General features: G+C 40.2%; 1 protein-coding gene across 1 annotated transcript in view; it reads right to left on the reverse strand.

Moving 5' to 3' along the window:
- The window catches only part of TOX (thymocyte selection associated high mobility group box), a 224,844-nt gene that overhangs the window by 92,832 nt on the left and 113,119 nt on the right, over nt 1-18,893 (reverse strand). The window lies entirely within an intron of this gene.

The following is an 18,893-nucleotide window of genomic DNA, read 5'->3' on the forward strand; positions in this document are numbered from 1 at the left end:
AGGTCTGCATCAGATGTTGGGGAACCAGGACAATCTGACGATACGTGGGCTACTGGAACAAACCATACATGGACAAGACAAGAGAATTTGGAATTTATGGAATGCTACTACAACAGTAGACCTAATGAAGGGGATATATGAGACATATGAAATATGGATAGACAGAAGACCTACATCCACACTAACTCAGAACCAACTAGTTACCCAGTGCTTCAACCTAGTGAAAAGGAAGCTGCTCTCACAACTTGAGATAGACCAACTCCACATTACATCCCAGACTCAAGCAGACCTGGAAGAACAACTGGATGTGCAGCCAACATCTGAAGCTGGAACGTCACTGCCACCCCCTCCATTACAGAGCACAACAGCTGCTATGAGGCATAATATCATGGACAAACTAGCTACAGTCAACCCTCGAGACCAATTACCAAGGCTCAGTGGAAAAGTACCATCAGATAGTATGCTAGAAGATGCCAATAGAGCCGTCATGACAATCTCTACTACCACCATAACTCAAACCAATGAACTGGTATATGCTACAGCTGCTGTAATCCTGGAAATGCTTGGCTACACAATCAAGAACAGCAGTACATACCTCCCCCAGAAAATGAGGTTGGAGGCTAAGATCAAGGCAACTTGGAGAGAAGTTAGTCACCTGGTGGAACTACAGAAGGGTGTGGAGATTAAGGATAAGACTCAGCTACTGAAAAAAAAATACACGGGCTCACAGCATTGGCTACCAGGCTAAGGAGAAGCAGAGACCAAGAAGATAAATGCCCTGTTCTCCAAAGAACCATCCAAGGTGTACTCCCAACTGCAATGCAACAACAGAGTAACAGCTGAGCCACCAGCAGCAGAAATTAAACAGTACTGGAAGAACATATGGGAGAAAGAGAAGACACATAACATCAATGCAAAGTGACTGCAGGACCTGAAAGCAGACCCCAGCAATCTCCCAGAAAAGGAACCAGTCACCATCACAGTAGCAGACATCCAACAGCGGGTCAAGAACATGAAGAGCTGGACAGCACCTGGTCTGGACATGATCAACACCTACTGGCTAAAGAAACTAACAGCAGTGCATGAACGCCTAGCAGCACAGATGAACCAGATGCTAGCAGCAGGCTCCCACCCAGACTGGCTAACGCAAGGAAGGACAGTGCTGATCATGAAAGACCCTCACAAGGGAACAGTACCATCCAACCACTGGCCAATAACCTGCCTCCCCACAACATGGAAAGTCCTATCAGGCATCCTAGCCACCAAGCTACAAGACCATAAGGGCCAGTACATGAGCAAAGCTCAGAAGGGCATTGGGAACAACACCAGAGGCTCAAAAACACCAGTTGCTCATAGACAGAGTAGTCACTCGAGATTCAAGGTCTAGGCAGACCAATCTGAGCGCAGCCTGGATTGACTACAGGAAAGCCTATGATTTGATGCCATACACATGGATCTTTGAATGCCTGGTCCTATACAAAGTCAATAGGACATTAAGGAACTTCCTCAAGAACTCAATGGGACTGTGGAAGACAACACTGAAAGTCAACTCCAAACAGTTCGAACAAGTGGCCATTAAGTGCGGTATATACCAAGGTCCCAATGCTGTTCTGCATAACAGATAATCACAAGAACTGGATACTGGCATTGTGTACAGAACATCTGCACAGTGTACAGGCTAGACCCTCCCAAGTCCAGATAGGAGATTCCACAAGGTCATGGAGAATAACAGGGCTAAGATCCTGTGGGACTTCCAGATCCAGACTGACAAGCAGGTACTGGCCAAACAACTAGACATTGCAGTTGTAAACAAGGACCAGAAGACAGCGGTGGTGCCAAGTAACAGCAACATCAGGAAGGAGTATGAGAAGCTGGAGAGGTACCAGGGCCTGAAGGAGGAGCTAGAGACAATGTGGAAAGTAAAGGCCAAAGTGATCCCAGTGGTGGTAGGAGCACTGGGGACTGTGACTCCTAAGCTGGGAGAGTGGCTCCAACAGATCCAAGGAACAACATCAGAGCTCTCTGTCCTGAAGAGTGCAGTGCTAGGAACAGCTAAGATACTATGCAGAATCCTCAAACTCCCAGGCTTCTGGTAGAGGACCTGAGATTGAGGAAGACACATACCACCCATAGAGGTGAGAGGAGATTTTTTTTAATCTCCCTCTGTATGTAAAAATATAGGTTACCTTTAGGTTAGAATCCTTTTTACAACTGGTTTTCAGCAGTGCTGAATACTCCAACCAAATTGACAATCTTAATGTCCTCAATCACTTACCTACTTGGTTACATTATTCCTTGTGCTATGTCTGTTAATAATAAGGATTAACTAGAGAAATGCAAGTAGGTCTTCTTGTGCAATGAGGTTTCCTGCCAGCCCCACTAGGTAGACCAGACCAGAAAATCAACTCCGCAGGAAGATTAAAACTATACTTCATTGTGATAGGCAACAATTACAGAATCTTGCATGCTTCATTGTGATTTACCTCCCATCCTGTTACATCCCAGTAGATCAGGGAGAAGCATGCCAGGGTGTCCTCTGAGTACTATCATGTTTCTCAGGACTTAAGGAAAGTTTTGGCCTTCTTTGCTTATATACTGTAACAGTTCTTGGATATTCCTGTTAAGGTCATCTCCCTTACTCTACATTTCCCCACTAAGGAAAGGGATTTTTATGTATGTATGTATGTATGTATGTATGTATGTATGTATATATGTATGTAAGTTTCAGGCCTTGGAGTTAGCTGTTCTTTATCCCCTCTCCCAATTCCTGTCTTGGTATAATCAATAGGACAAGGGCTTCTTTCCATTCCCTTCTTTTGTGTTGCTCGATCTTGTTTGCGTGCATTTCAGGATCAGGGTCCTTGATTATAGAATTCTCTCCCTCCCTTTCTCACTGTCACTTGGCTCAAGATATCATACATTTCAGATTTAAAAACCTGTTATTTCAATAAAACAGACTGTTGGAAGTACTTGTAAACAGACACTGAGAAGAGTGTGGCTGTTTTACTATAAACCTCATTAGTAAAGTTAGCCTTTGTCACACACAATGGGTTGTTTTGAGTGTAATATATTTGTGTCTGACCTTTGGAATAATACTGCAATGACCAATGAGCTGCTTAGGGCTTTAAATGACTTTGCCATGGCATATCTAGATGATGAGGCCACCTGGAAGAGTACTTGGAACATCTGGAAGTAGTAGTCCAATGCATCAGGGAGGCTGTACTCACTATTAAACCCAGAAATGCCAAGTTGGCTATTTAGGACACTGGGTGGGGCACCTGGCTATTTTACCTTGGAAACCAAGGTATAGGCTGTCAAGGAGTGGCTCATCCCTACAAGGAAAAAGAAGCTGCAATTGTTCTTGTGGTTATGTTTTTATTTACTTGCCAAATGTTTCTATGAAGTTACAGCCAAACTGAAGCACCCCTGTCAAATCTAACCCAGAAGAACCCATTGTGACTGAGAAGTGTTAGGTTGCCTTTGAATAGGTGAAGGCAGCCTTCAGCAGTTGTCTGGATATTAGAATACTGCTAATTAAAGTTGGCACAGACCAAACTCCTCCTTCAGTGATGTTTTGATACATGAAACTGTTGGGAAGGGAGTTGCATTGGTCTGATTGGAAAAAGAATGTTATGCTATTGTGTACATCCTTGAAAAACTACACTATTACCTGTGGGGCCTCTGATTCAAACTCAGAACTAGCCATGCAGTGCTGCAGTGGCTACAGAAAGTCCAGAACAAGTAATAGTAATTATTTGGCACTGGAGTTTCACCAGGAAAAGATCTAACACATTAAAGAGAGAATAGATGCATTATCCAGGGTCCCTTTGAGGAGCTCAGCAGCCCACAGGGTGCTGTGGGAGAAGGTGGATTCAATAATGGAAGCATGTTGTCTACATCATTTATCTTACTCTATTTCCATATTCTGTATATAATGCACTGAGTGTCAAGTTTTAGTATGACTGTCTATCCCGTGGCTACTCTTAGAAGACACAGAGTGGTCTCAAGTCAACTTGGATCACGTAGTCTTCTTTAAAAAGGAGGGATGCAAGGAATAGGCAGGCAAGCCCCCATCCTACATTCATTGACCAACATTCATTTCTAACTCGCAATCCACATTCACTCATCCTAGACACAGAACCTACATCTTCACAGAACATACATCTTAGAACACAGGAATATATCATTTTAGGACACAGTCATGTGCTGAGGTAAGAAAAGGAAAGGAATCTTAGTTAAAGTTAAAAAAACAAAACAAAGCCCTATACAAAGCCCTGCTATTTATAGTGGTAGGGTCTCTTTCTACAATATATAGTTCTATGGCATGACAATGTTTTTGCTATCTTCAAAAATAATTCATTCATTTTTTTACCAAAATAACAGATTTTTATATATAATTGGTTCCCCTATGCAGGGAGCTATCTTGCATGATACCAGCTTTGAGAGTTATTACAGACCAATCTTTTTTTCTTAACTGAGCTGTAAAATATGTTTGACACTTTGCAGCTGAAATATGAAACAAAAATTAAATATCAACTTGCCTTACTAGTAACATGGAAATTGCCCTGCGTCATTCTTCCTTAAGTGAGAATTCTGGTTTTACAAAATCTTATTGCAGTCTAATTCCTCAATCCATGGTATGCATTTTAATTATTTCACTGTGTCTCATATCATTAAATATTAATATTATTGAATATTTACTGCTATGAATTATCTTGATTGATGGTAACAAAACGTACACCTCATTATCTTTTAATAAAGGGTATATACACACACACACATCTATCTCAATCACAGCAATTTCAATAGAATTAATACACATGAAGTTAAACAAAAGTATAGTCATAAATTGCTAGAAGACTGAAAAATCCCTACTTGCATCCATTCGAAAATTTGGACTAAAGGAACAGAGATAATTATGAAAATCTAAATTTTAAGTCTTAATATCTAAATGTTGTGCAACTTTTCTAAATAGTCATGCACGCTGGATCACTTGATATTATATTACAACACAGTTCTTCAGTCAGCTATCTAAATCATTTAATTCTAAGCAAGTATAATGTAATAGTGCCATTGATATCTTCAAATCAATGAATCTTCAAGAAATATTTTATATTTCCTCATTGGGCAGATAACAGTGATAATCACAATCACTTATTAAAACAAGCAATATACATTAGTTTATTAAACAAAAAGCATCAAGAGTTATTGCTGCAGAAGAAACATTTCCCTCTATAATGTTAAACATTTTTAATTCACATTAAAGGGCAGTGCTTCAAGCAACAAATTAATTTTTCAGTAGACCAAGAGAATGCTGACTATCCATAACAAATGTTGTAAAAAATAGATTATTATGTATGGACTTCATACTGTAAAACTATCCAAACCAAGGCATCTCATATGTAATCACAAAGTGTGATTATGACAAAGAGAAGCACCTTTCCACTTCACTTAAGGATAGTTTAAATTTTTATTGCTTTAATGCTAGATACATAATTGTTTAGTAATCAACATGCATCAGATGAGCAATAGCCATCTGAGCAAATACTGTAAAAAAGCATCATTGCCAACTTATGACCACTACCATCAGCTCTGATCTAAAATATCCTAGTTGTTTTGGTGCAGTGGAAGACCAGTCTTAGTTGTGACATACATGCTGCTGCTGCAAAACTGGGGGAACATCTCAAATAACAGCAGTTGGTTGGTGATTGGCAAGTGACTTGGCTTCATTTGTGAAGTGGTACATATGTAGAGATCCACATAGTTTTTAGATTACAAACCTATATTGTTTTTCATCAATGTACAATTCCTTGTTACCTATAGGTACTAAACAATGACAGTTGTTGATCTGGTCTGACACACTTGCCATCTTTTATTTGTTAATGATTTTATTGTAATTTCTTTGTTTGAATGTTGTGAGTTCCCAGAGCCTTTGGGAGTCGGGCGGCATCTTGTCCTCTGAGGTGAGATTGGTCCCCATTCTTCTGGCCTTCTGTTGGCTCTGTCAACTAGCATGGGGACCCAGTTGGGGTTCAGAGTACTGGGAGTGGTTGGTGGTTTGAGGATGCTCTCTCCGTCTTTTAGCTTTTGCATATTTTTGTAAGATTTTTATCATTTTTTATTACTTTTCTACTTGTAAGCTGCCTAGAGACACTTAGTTAGATGGGTGGCATATAAATTTGATTGATAAATAAATAAATAAATAAATGATGATGATGATATCACTGCTAATAAGCAGTGGTCCCTTGCAATGTTGCAGTACCTGTTTCTGTTTCTTTTGGCTTAGTCTCATTGTGTATTTCAAATGTCTTTTCTTCTATATTTAAGAAAGATAAAAATAAAGACCATTAAAAATGTAAGGTTCACACATTTGGGGATGTATCATCATTTTGTACCATCACCAATTAAAACTAAATTTATTCTCAGTAAACATATTTTGCTAAACCAGACTATTCTTCCTCTTCCTTTTGATAATTTAAAATGAGAACCTCACTTTTCCATAATCAAAATGGCTTCTGTATAGATAAAGCTCAATCTAAAATTCTTCCTGTTCATTCTTGTACTTCTTACCTCCTTAGTTTGGTCATGAACTTTACCACACATTACTTTTCTATTGTAGTATTGGTGAAGTATACAGTTTTAGTATTAAAACAGATTTTGGAATTATAATTCTTGTTCTTCAGTCCTGAACTTGCAAACATTGCATTAGTATGTTTTGACTTTAAACTGGCAAGGAAGATGCTGGGCTTATCATATCTTCATATTATTTTAAATGGCTGCATTTTAAGTGAGTGAAGTAAATTACCTTTATGGCCCTAGAACTTACTTCAGAATAATCCATTCATGGGAAGGGTGAGGTTCACATTCAGTGTTTGGTACAAATTCTCCGTTCTTGGAAATAAGCCTGGTTGGGCAAGGCTGTAGCCATTGCTATTTGGAGACTCTGATGACTTCTAGAGACACTGCTCTGTAGACAGGTGGTTCTGAGAACCTATTTGGGAATTTGGATTGTAGGGATCAGAGGGAACTGTTGTTTGTGTACAACAGGCAAGCTCAATACCCCTGAGCTGCTTGAGTCTGGGAGGCAGGTAGGGCAATGGAATTTCCCAGACTTATGATGCTCAGGGATTTCAATTTGTCACCCCTGGATATGGACTCAGAGGCTGCTTGGGAATCATGGACCCAATCTAAGTATTTCTGGCCTGACCCACTGGACTTAGTTTTTATCTCAGAGCAGTGGTAACATGATCTGGAGTTGGGGGAAATTGCCATCAGTCCCTTGCCATGGACATATCACTCTCTTTTAGACCTAGAGTTTTCTGAGGCTGTGCCTCTCTCCAAGGAAATAGGACCTATTTGATCAGTCCACCCTAGGCACCAGATGGACCCAATTAGATTCCAGGGGAGCTTGGTACTATGGTACTCCATTCAACTGAGGCCTTGGTCACTGCTTGGAATGAAAGGACGATGATGGCTTTGGATGAAGTTGCACCTGTGTGGACTCTGTACTCACAGATACCTGAGAGCCCCGTGGTTTTCATACAAGCTCTGAGAGATAAAGTAGCATAAGAGATGCTAATACGTTACTGGAGTAAACTGAAGAATGAACCAATCCAAGCACAGGTAAATCCTTAGGCATTCCCTTCTGGCAATAAGGATGGCCAAACATAGCTATTTCTCTGCTTTATTGAATCTACAGACACCTGGCTGGCAGCCCTGTTTAAGGTGACTCGGTCTCTTATAGGAAGAGAGAGTTTGAGGACTGTGGAGGGACTATTCTAGGCATCTGTTAAATAAAGTTCACTCTGAGTACAGGTGTACTAAGGTCCTATGAAGGTGCCTGAAGTGCAGTTTTGCCCAGTTATCTGCAAGGAATTTGGGCCTGTTAATCCTGATTAAATGGAGGGTCCTTGGAACTGTGAGTTTGGCCACCTGTGTTCCCATGTGCTTGTTAACCATGTAGATGTTAAACAGGACAGAGAGAGAGTACACACCTAAGGAATCAAGCATATTGTAGCTGCTGCCTCAGCTTGATGTCTTGCCACCTAAAAAAAATTGACTGGAACCAGCACTGAAGAAGGGAGGAGAACCACCAGAATGCCATGGCTCCCATTCTCAGTCCCCTGAGCTGGTCCAGGATACAATGGTTGATGATATCAAATGCCACTGAGCGGTCAAGGAGAACCATGTATGTGCTACCCCTATCCCAAGCCTGCCTAACATCATCAACAAGTAGTGATCAATGTCATTTCAACCCTATAACTGGGACTGAACCCCAACTGGCAGGAGTTCAAATAATCTGGTTCCTCTAGAGCTTCTCTAGGCCAACCATCTTCTCAACAGCCTTCCCTAAAGAAGAGGAGACTGAATAATAATTATCCACTGACAATGGCTCCTTGAACTTCTTTTAAAACAGGTCTTCTTTTAAAACTCTTCCTGCAAAGAGGCATTAACCACCGCATGGACCCAACAAGATGTCTCCTCCTGGGAAGTCTTAACCACTTGGAAGATGCAGCTGGTCCATAATGCATGGTCCATAATACATGGGCTACAATGGCTCCCAATGGGCTTCCAGGTACAATTCAAGGTGCTAGTTATCACCTATAAAGCCGTACAGGTTATTCGTGGGATTGCAAATCTCCAATTGTCTCTGTATGCCCCACCAGAACTAGCATAATTGGCATGTTCCAGGACCCATCTATTAAACAGTGCCATCTTACGAGACCTAGGATTCATGCTTCCTCTGTCATTGTGCCTGCCCTGTGGAACAGCATTCCCTCAGAGATCTAGTTGGTGCTGATCCTGCTGGCCTTTCATAAAGTGTTAAAGATTTGAATGTTCCCATAGGCTTGGTGGTGGAGTGAGCCCCAGTGGTTGATTGTTAGTTGTTGTCTTAGTGACTGAAATGAATTTTTTTTCCTTTCAATGCTAGGCATATGATACATTATGGGGGTGGGATTGTACATTGTTTAAATTGTGCTTTGTTCTTTTGGTTTCAATTTTTTGTATGCCATCTAGAGTCACTATGGGGAGCTGGGTGACTCTATAAATTGTATACATAAATAATCATTTAGACTCCTGCTGTAAATATGTAAATTTACAATGAAACTTTTAAATATTAGCTCTGAAAGGGCAAATTCATTGATAAATCCTTACAGAGTGCAAATACAGAACTGCATCAGCAAATGTTCCATTTGTTTAATTCTATGTTATCTGTATTTGTCTTGATATCGTAAAGCATGCTTGCACTCCTGGTGTATATTACCTATCCACTTCAGCAATATGCAGAAAACATAATATTAGGACAAGAAAAGGTGAGGTTTATTTTCCACGGGGATGGATGGTACACTGCCGCTCTTAAACCGAGCCAAAATGAAACAACCCATTGGCTATGCAGCTGGGCACTGTCCAATAAATGCCAAGTGAAACATAGGATTTTATGCCAAGAAACTACACTACTGTTGATGCGATTAAGAATCCCAAAGCAGCATACTGTATATTTGGACTGATCACTTAGAGACACAAAAGTGGGTTATGATGTCTTCTAGAAAGGACAGATTGCAAGCCAAAATCAAAAGTCTTTTGAGCAATTTCGTTCCAAGTAACACAATTTATATCATTAATTCTTAACACATTATAATGTAGACAAAATAAAAATGTGCAGAATTAATGAGGACACTTTCAATCACATATTGGACTTCATATCAACTACTTCTCCCTGAGATTTTAGCTACATATAAATATGCAGTAGATAGATATATAGTAGATATAGATAGATATAGATGCATAGATAGGTACTTGATGTCACCTGGGATACACACAAAATTACGCTATTGCGCTGAAAGATTGTTTAAAGGATCAGTAGTTAAAATAAACTAAAAGCAAAAACAAAATCCTACATTTTTAGGACTCTGGGAAGCTATGCAGTCCTAAATCTCTTGCAGAAGACAGAGTTTAAGTTTGGAACAATTACCAGAATACTGGTATAATGGTATGGCAATGCAATTTATTATATTACATTGTACTGAGCTTTACAAAAACGATGTAATTTAATTAAATTATGGACTGAGCTTTCTGTGTTCAAATCCAGAATGCCATCTAAACAGCTTCACCTTGAACCATGGGACCGTTTATACTTATGTATGTATGGACTATTATAAGTAGCTCCTGTAACTCTTCAGACATTTTTATAAACTGCAAGAAATATGTGAGCCATTAAAAGATATCATTCTGGAAAACAGGCTGCTGTGTGAGACACCAATTTAAGGCAACAACATAAACAATAGTAACTTGTGTGCTCGAGTGAAGCATCTTTTTAATTTTGAATAATGAAGATGTCAAGCCAAATGCTAGAGTAGTTTAACTTAATTAGGTGTCCTATTTTCAAGGCAGCCTTTCATTTCCCATTGAAAACTCAGCTTGTATGCAAGGTAGCAAGAGCAATTTTACTGTAATGAATACCTCTGGGATTGTACAGAGTAATCATTTGAATGCTATACCGAAGACAGGTGGAGTAAGTAGTTTGGGGTTGTTGAGATGCCAGATGTTGGGAGACTAAATAGATTAATCTGTGGCATGCTGTTGTTATTGTTTTACAGGTCAAGGGTCCACAGGTCAATCTGCCTTTATAGTGGGAACCTTAACCTTAACCAGGTTCACTACTGTTGTTTAATAAGAGGTTCCAAAGTATTTCATGCCCACAAACAGACCTAGGCAGTATTCTGATAATGCTCAATCATGTAATGTATTTCCTATGGTATTTATTTTCATTATGTATGCATGCTCTGGGAGATTTCCAAAATAGAAACTATACCTTATGATCTCTACATAAAGGTGTGCTGTTGTTTTGGTATGAGATATATGGAAGAGCATATTACATATGTTTAAAGGGACATTTTTATACTGGATATCTGATAAATATCTAAGAACATGTTGTTGGAATTCCAGCAAAATAGGTGTTAGAAGGTGGGAAGAAATAACGTCAGCACTGAAACGGAACATTTATCATTTTGTTTGCTCATGGAAAAATAATAGCTACTTTTATTTCATTGATTAATTGAAAAGCCAGGTAGTTCAGCTGATAAAGGTTGTATAGAACATTAGTGTTAATACATAAACTTTATACTAACATACTTTTAAAAAATGAAGCGTAAGTTCTCTCTTCCATGTATACTCCAAGACACAGATATCAATATAAAAGGGGGGAAAAAGCTAGGCTTCAACACAATACATGCTTATTATACTGATTAAGGGAAAGATGCTGTAAAAACAAAAAATGCAATCACTAGTACACAAAGCCAATCAACAACGCAACTATAAAACAAAATACACAGACATTCAATACTGCATTACCATATTAAAACCAGTTAAATGAGTGAGCAATTCAGTCACACATGATTAATATAAACTTTTAGACTACTATAATTTATGAAAATTAATTTCAAAGTTCAGATGGAACAATTTTCACATTTCAGGTTGTCAGATGTCTAAAGACTTTGAAAATACAGTAATCAATCAGCAGTAGGATCTATCTCTAATGTGTTCATTATTCCCTAATCAGATGATTTCCAGATATACTGAACTTCATCCCATCAAAATGGCCAAGAGTCCTAGTCCTGGGAGATGAAGTTTAACACATTTAGAGAATATCAGAATGGAAGACTATGTTAAAATCATTTTTCCCCTGGCTTGAGTTTACAAATGAACTCTGAAGAGAGTTCCACATTAGAAGAAAATGTTTAGTCCCATGAGTTGCTTTATTATATTAATATATGAATAATATTGCCAGGAGGTTCTTATAGATGACAGTGGAAAATTGCCACAAGGAAATGAGATCAAGAAATCTCTCCTATGTTAAAGTTTACTTCTCCTACGCTGAAATTTAGCTAATAATCAAATTGCCATATTTTACTTGGTGAATATGGATATGAACATAGTAAAAAAATATTGTAAAAGCTATATTGAATGCACAGTTCCATATTAATATTTGTTGCTAAGAATACAATATTTACATATATAAATTATACACAAGCCCAGGAGCACCAGTCGTTTGGGACAAGCTAAAAGAATATTAATTTTAATGGTACAGTTATACTTCTGGCTTATTTCCAAGAATGGCTGTCTGTGGAAATCATTTCAAGTCTAGTATTACGCTCTTTGCTTGCAGCAACATCACAAGAACAGTAGTGAGCCATATGTTGCTACTTAGCAACTTAGTACATAAGTCCCAAAGCATGTACTGATTTGAAAATTGAACAGAAATGATAATTGTCAAGTGATGCTGTAAGGCAAGTTGTCTTGGATTACCAAATTATACAGATGTTTGATGTTCTACTTTTCATAACTGACATATGTGTTTTTATTTATGTTAGCCTTAAGGTGATAAATTGATTTTAAAAGTCTTAAAATAAGACACAAGGATTCTTCCATTAATATGAACACATACTAACCAATGTAAGGATATTAAGATCAGTTCTCATTTTATAGCATATGCAGAATTTCAGATCATGCATAACTGCAGAAATAGATTGCTAAAATATAATTATTTTAAATAATACATTTATTTAATAGTATCCAATAAAATAAGTCATGGGTCCTATAACTAAAAGTCAGCCCACTCAGGAGTCTACTAAGCTAATTTGTTCTCCTTTCCCCTCAGCACAACTGCCACCATCAACTCATGAGAAGAATTCCTTAGAGAAATGGAGGAAGAAGGATGTCAATCACCACATGATTTTGCTCAACTAGACTCTTATCCCCTCGTCCCTCTGGGTAGCATCATGTTTTTTGTGCTATTTAGATTTATTTAGACCTGCCATATCTAGGCTGCAGACAATCATTAAATGGCAGCAAAGAGCAATTTCTGCATCACTTTTCTGCCATCTGGTAATGGTCACATCCGGTAGCCCTAACATTTATTGCATTTTTTATTTACAATTGATTAACAAGATGGTAGAGAGAACAGGCACCACAGACAGCCTGTCCTCACATTAGTGTGTTGTTTTTTATGGATTGTTAGGGGAATGTCTGGGTCAGCACCTACCTGGATGGAGGCTGGAGTGGTTTTGGACCTGGACCTGGATTTGGAATTGTTTGGGCTGTGTTTACGGAGAATGGGTCACGTTTGCTGTGCTGGCCATGTCTGCTGCACCTGGCGGCAGCTATGGAGATAGCCCCTTGGTACTATGTGCTTTTTTGCAGCAGACGTTTCTCCTCCATGGGTTCTTTTCTTTGGAGGGGGTTTGTTGGGGCTGTGTTGGAGAGACTGTGTTGGCTGCCAGGTTGGCCGGGCTGGAGCTTTTTCAGCCAGCAGCAATGGAGAATTGGACACTGGTTGGGACGTTGGGAGATTCCTGCCACATGCTGATGATGGAGGCCCTCTGCCTGCTATGACATTGGCAGCTTTCCATCTGAGAGGACATTGGGACTCTGGAGGTGTTGGGGGTGGCTGGGTGGAGGGGACTCGTGGGGTTGGGGTAAATGGAGAGGGATCCCTGGACCAGTCAATGAGAGTGGCAGGGGATGGGTCCCTGTCAATAGGTGTGTGTTTCTGAGGGTGTTGAGTGTGAGTGGGGGTCACTGAGCACATGGATGGCAATGACTGCTATTGAAGCTGAAGTGCCCCAGGGGGATTGGCCTCCCCTCCCAGGGGTGGTTGGTGCCGAGAACAGGGAGCGGTCCCCAGCCTTGGAAATTGGGGGTGGGGGCACAACTGGGAGATGGTGCCGCCTTTGAGAGGTTGAGGGCAGGCCAAAATATGGTGGCGATGGGCTTGAGGAGATATGGCAGGAGACAGGGAGCAGGTCATTCTCAGGGAATGTGGGGCTGATGTCTTATACAAGTTTTGCATTCCAGCTCCTTAGTCTCAGCCCCTGTACCCAATCAGCAGACCTTCAGAGGCCCTGGCTTTCAGCTGCTGCTTCTAAATGCCAGGTCGGTTTGTAATAAGGCCTCCCTCATTTGAGATTTAATTGTTGATGAGAGGCATGTATTACCAAGACCTGGCTGGGTCTGGAAGAGGGAGTAGCCCTTTCAGAGATATGCCCAGCTGGGTTTTGGATGTGGTATCATTTGAGACCCTGGGATAGGGATGGAGGTGTGGTGAATGTCATCCAGGAATCTCATGGCTTTCAGGGGTGCTGCACTACAGGTTATTGGATGTGAGACTGTTCATTAAATTGGGCTCTAGGGATTGTTGCTGTTGTACCAGCCTCCTTGCTGTGTTGCAACCTCCCTGCCTGAGCTCCTTAACTCCATTTCTGGGTTGGCAGTAGAGTTCCCCAGACTTATGGTTTTAGGGGACTTCAATCTGCCTTCTCTGGGAGTGAGGTCTGAGGAGGCTCAGGAGTTCATGGCAACCATGACAGCCATGGGCCTACCTCAAGTCATCCAGAGCCCAACAATATGGGACAGTGGTCACACACCAGAGCTGATGTTCCTGCCAGACCAGTGACTATGTGATCTGAAACTGGGGAAGCTCTTGGGGTCTCCCTTATCATGGTCAGATCATGTCCTGATTACCATGGGATTCTCTAGCACCACTATCCACTTCAGGGAGGCTGGACCCATTAGATTGGTCCACCCCCAGCAACTGATTGACCCAGATGGGTTTCACAGGGAGCTGGGGGATGTTCCTGCTGGTCTGCTGCATCGTCCATCTGAAGCCTTGGTTGCCACTTGGAAAAGGGGGCAGCTGAGGCTTTGGATTGGATCATGTCTATGTGACCTTTCCCCTCTCATGAATCCTGTCACTCCTTGTGGTTCATGGAAAAGCTCAGGGAGATGACACAAGAGAAGAGATGTCTAAAGCATTGCTGGTGTTCATCAGGGGATGAACTTGAACAAACATGGGTTAGAGCCACTATTAAGGACTACCTTGTGGTGGTAAGGGAGGCAAAATGTCAGTATTTCTCTGTCCTTATTGCATCTGTGGATAAGCATCCTGTGGTCCTGTTTTGGGTGACACATGCCCTCTTGGGTAGAGGGGGCTTGGAGAACCCTTTGCAGGGGTGTGCAGAACAATTTGTTTAGCATCTGTCAAAGTTGTTTGAATTCACTTGCAATTGAATACTGGCCTTGTTGCAGGTCTGGGGAAGAAGCCTGGGGAGGAGTCTTTCCTGGTTATCTGGAAACAGTCTGAACTTGTTGGGCCTGAGGTCAAGGTCCTTATGACTGTGAGCTCAGCCATCTGTACTTTAGATCCATGCCCCCCTGGCTTATTAAAGCAGCCCAGGGGTGTCATGCGAGTGGGTTCTAGTGGTAGTGAATTCTTCTTTGAGTGAGGGAGATGTTCCTTTACATCTTTAGGAGGCCTCAGTTCACCCCCTCATCAAGAAACCATTGGTGGACCACACTATACTGGACAACTTTTCCTGATCCCTTTCAGTCAGGATTCAGACTCAAGTATGGGATGGTAATGGCATTGGTCGTGCTTTTGGATGATCTCTGGTGAGGGCAAGATGTGGGTTGTGCATCCATTCCTGCCCTACTTGACCTCTCTGCAGCTTTCGATACCATCAACCATGGTATCCTTCTGGATTGGCTCAGAGGATTGGGGGTATGGGTGGCACTGTGCTGTGCTGGTTTGCCTTTCTGGAAGGTCAATTCCAGTTGGTGGTGATTGGCGGGGGAGAGATCCCACTCTCAGCCCCTACTGTGTGGGGTGCTGCAGAGTTTGGTGCTCTCTCTACTCCTATTCAATATCTACATCAGGCCACTGCCCATGGCGAATTCAGCAATGCTATGGGCATCTTATTCTGGTGCCTGGAAGCTGTGAGGGTCTGGATAGGGGACAACAGGCTTCAGCAGAACCCTAGCAAGACTGAGTGACTTTGGGTTTTGGGGCCTGCCGGTTCTAGGACTATGCCATCTTTGGTGTTGGATGTGTTGCACCGCCCCAAACAGACCTGGTGCGCAATTTGGGGGTCCTCCTGGATTCGCAACGCCTGCTCAAAGACCATATGGCAATCATGGCTAGGAGGGTCTTTACACAGCTTCCCACCTGGCGGATCCCAGGAGGCGGGCCTTCTCTGCTGTGACACCCACCTTATGGAACATCCTCTGCCCCAAAGTGAGGCTGCTTCATCCCTGTTGATTTTCCAGAAGTCCCTCAAAACCTAGTTATGCCATCAGGCCTGGGGGCCCAGTGGACCAGCTAGGTATTGAGGTGGCTTCATTGTTATTAACATCTGCTGCCCTTAGTTTTTGTGATTTTTTAATTTGTTTCTGAATAATAATTTTTATATGATAACTGTTTTAATAGTTTTACTGTACACCACCCAAAGTCACTTTTTCATATGAAGGATGGCCATATAAATTTGATGAATAAATAAATAAATAAATATTGCTTCCAAGTTGCTTTGGGAGAATAGTAAGGATTCCGAAAGGAGGTAAATAAATAGTAAATGCTAAATGGGTTAAACAAATCTGGATGTCCTTTTTGGGAATCTTCAGACTGTTTTATATTCATGCATTCAAACATGTAACATTAGTGAGCTGCCTTTTTGCTTAACTGAAGAACATACAAAGTTAAATATATATACCGTATGTAGAAGATCAGCAGGAGAATGACCATATTAGAAAGTGCAGAGATTTACTCTTGGTTCTTTTAAAGAGAGACATAATGATTTTCTGAAAGGTAGCAGCTGCTTTGTAACAGCAGCCATTCAGAGTTTGTACTTCTACAGTTTCAAATAAATTCAATTAGTCCTTGTGATTCAAAGCCCTGAAGGTATAACCAAGATGATGCCTGGTTGCTTTAATCTAACAATACTGCTGAACTTGTCAAGACAAGCTTTGGATGCAAAGGTTACACAAAAGTACCTCCTCCTCCCAATCTTTACTCAAACAATTATATTCAAAATTACTAACAAAATTTAGAGAATTGCCAGGTAAGCAAGTTAAGCCATACAAATTCATTCTTTCAAAGGAACTCTTAACTGTCTCCCTCCCTAATACTGAACAATATGATCTACTTTTTAAAAGGATACTTATGTTATAAAAATACAGTGAAATTATAATTAAAGCATAAGTATATGCAGTAGCTTTAAAATGTTATGATTCCATTTATATTATATTTAAAATGTCATTTTCCTAGGAATTCAACTTTTGAATAAGATGCTTACTGGAAAATTAAATTAAGAAAATAAAACTACAATCTGGAGGAAACCATTATTTGATATATTATATACTGTATTACTGGATCCCATAGAACAAATGTGGTGATATTTTGATTAAAATTTGAGACTTGCATCCTTCCTACTTCCCAAAATAACGAAGGTAGCTTACAAATAAACAACACATTTACAAATCCAAAAAAATCCCCAAAACAGCATCAGAATCACATTATTACTTAAATTTAGTCCCAAAAACTTGGCTACCTTTTACAAACTTCTAATTACTGAATTACATCACAACTATCTAGGGCTTATAGCCATGTATACAAATATGAGAATTTAGTATTTCTGCTTGGCCAACTCTAGAAAACAGCACATGGAATCCTACTGAAACATTTGAGGACCCTATTTATATACTTCTAACTAGCAAAAACATTAACTGATATCCACTTTCAATTCACTTCCATTTCCATTTATTTTCAACTCTTGAAGTTGTTGCACACAAGCATGCCAAATGTAGATGTTCATAGGCCCATTAAACTGCATATATACAGTGCATGATCCATGCATGAAAGCAATGAGAACTATCAATCTGATACAATTAGATGGCTGCTCTTTTTCATCTATCCTTCAAGTGTGGGCATCAATGCAAATTCACAAACAGCAACTGATACCAATGCATTGTCTGCATGCAAATATTTTGCTATAACTAAATAGTCTTGGTTTGACCAGTGTCTAGATATACACATTAAATTCTACCATAGAAGAAGGTGGGATATTAAACTGACCAATTTTTAAACAGAATATAATTTTCTCATTTGAGTGGCAGGAGCAGTACTATCACACTGTTAGAAGGTTTATAAGTATTTTACTTGCTGTGGTTTTCATTCTCATTTGTTATTCCATGAATTACAGAATATACTAAAGAATCCCTTTGGGGCAAAGAGAGGCATGCTATTTATATTGATTCTTCCTGTGTCATATGCCATACTACACTGAGTTATTTATTAACTCGAACCTCTTAGTGACTTTTGAGCCAAGTTACTGGATCAGGACTTGAATGTACTATATTTCAGCAGTTCTACTCTTACTGAATGATCAATCACTGAAAGTAGTGTTGGGGAGTTATTGTTCTGTTCCATAAGAATTACACAACAGATTCCACAGAGTATTTTATCTCCTCCTGAAGCTGCTACAACATCAGATGTCATCAATATATAGAAGCCAATCAATACTTTTCATCTAATTTAGCTGAAAGAGATGTTCCAAATCAGATGTTAGTTAAGTGTTTGCTTTAATATTCTGTCTTTACTGCTGCTATGATTCTAACTTGCCAACATGTGGTTGAAAGAATCCTTTCCCAACCCTTGATATTAAAAGGCTGAGTTCTTCCAATGACATGATATAGCACAAGCAAAAGAAATTGCACACTGCATTAACAATGTGGTGATTGTCTCTACTTCAAGGACTTGAAGAAGTAGGGTATATTTTTAATGGCTACTAGACATGGTGACCAAATAGAGATACCATATTCAAAGCCATTATGCTACTAAATACCATCTATTAGCAATGGAAGGAGGCTATTGCCTCTGTTCTCCCTGGTATATCCACATCTGATCAACTATTTCATAACTCATATTTCTGGATTAGGTGGACCTTCATCCCAGGCCAGTAGGCCTCTTCTGAGTAAGAGAAACAGTGGATTGGAAAGCAATTAGAAAGCATGCATGCCCATTTAAGACAGTCCTCCCTACCTCCTCAAATTTGAATCAGCCATTT

This window comes from Python bivittatus, unplaced genomic scaffold (genome assembly GCF_059951505.1).
Source record: "Python bivittatus isolate LINGU-HERP-01145 unplaced genomic scaffold, Pbiv_v1 ctg000840_np1212, whole genome shotgun sequence".
Classification (NCBI taxonomy): domain Eukaryota; kingdom Metazoa; phylum Chordata; class Lepidosauria; order Squamata; family Pythonidae; genus Python; species Python bivittatus.